We start from the raw sequence: 401 nt of genomic DNA on the forward strand, positions 1-401 counted from the left end.
GTCAATGTGGAAGAAAAAAAAAACATGAAAGAACTTGTAGTGTTTTCTGCGCATGCGTCGCCTGACACTTTGACTTGGCGGGAAGGACTTGTCAGTGGCTGCTCAGAAGCCGTTACGTAAACATGGAGAGGTATCTCTCTTCGAGATCTGAACCGAGTTGACAGACCGTCTGGTATATCGGAAAAAAGAACTCTTGCGTTTGTAATTCGTTCCTGTTTCAAATGTATGATTAAGTTGCCGATCTAGCGACGCGGTTCATTTGTGGTGGTAACATATATGTTGAGTGCGACCTAGACGATGAAGATAAAGATTATGAGGATCTTTTCATAGACTGATATCTTCTGGCATCTCGGATGTAAAGGTAGGTCTTGGTCTCTTTTGCCATGAACGATTTTGAAGAT

The 401-nt window shown here is 42.4% G+C and overlaps 1 protein-coding gene across 1 annotated transcript in view; it reads left to right on the forward strand.

The window, feature by feature from the left end:
- Nucleotides 1-113: 113 nt before the first annotated feature.
- LOC119587716 (corticotropin-releasing factor receptor 1-like) overlaps nucleotides 114-401 on the forward strand; it is a gene marked incomplete in the record, with an annotated part of 126,234 nt that continues 125,946 nt past the window's right edge. The window contains 1 exon segment of the mRNA XM_037936399.1: nucleotides 114-361.

This window comes from Penaeus monodon, chromosome 23 (genome assembly GCF_015228065.2).
Source record: "Penaeus monodon isolate SGIC_2016 chromosome 23, NSTDA_Pmon_1, whole genome shotgun sequence".
NCBI classification, from domain to species: Eukaryota; Metazoa; Arthropoda; class Malacostraca; order Decapoda; family Penaeidae; genus Penaeus; species Penaeus monodon.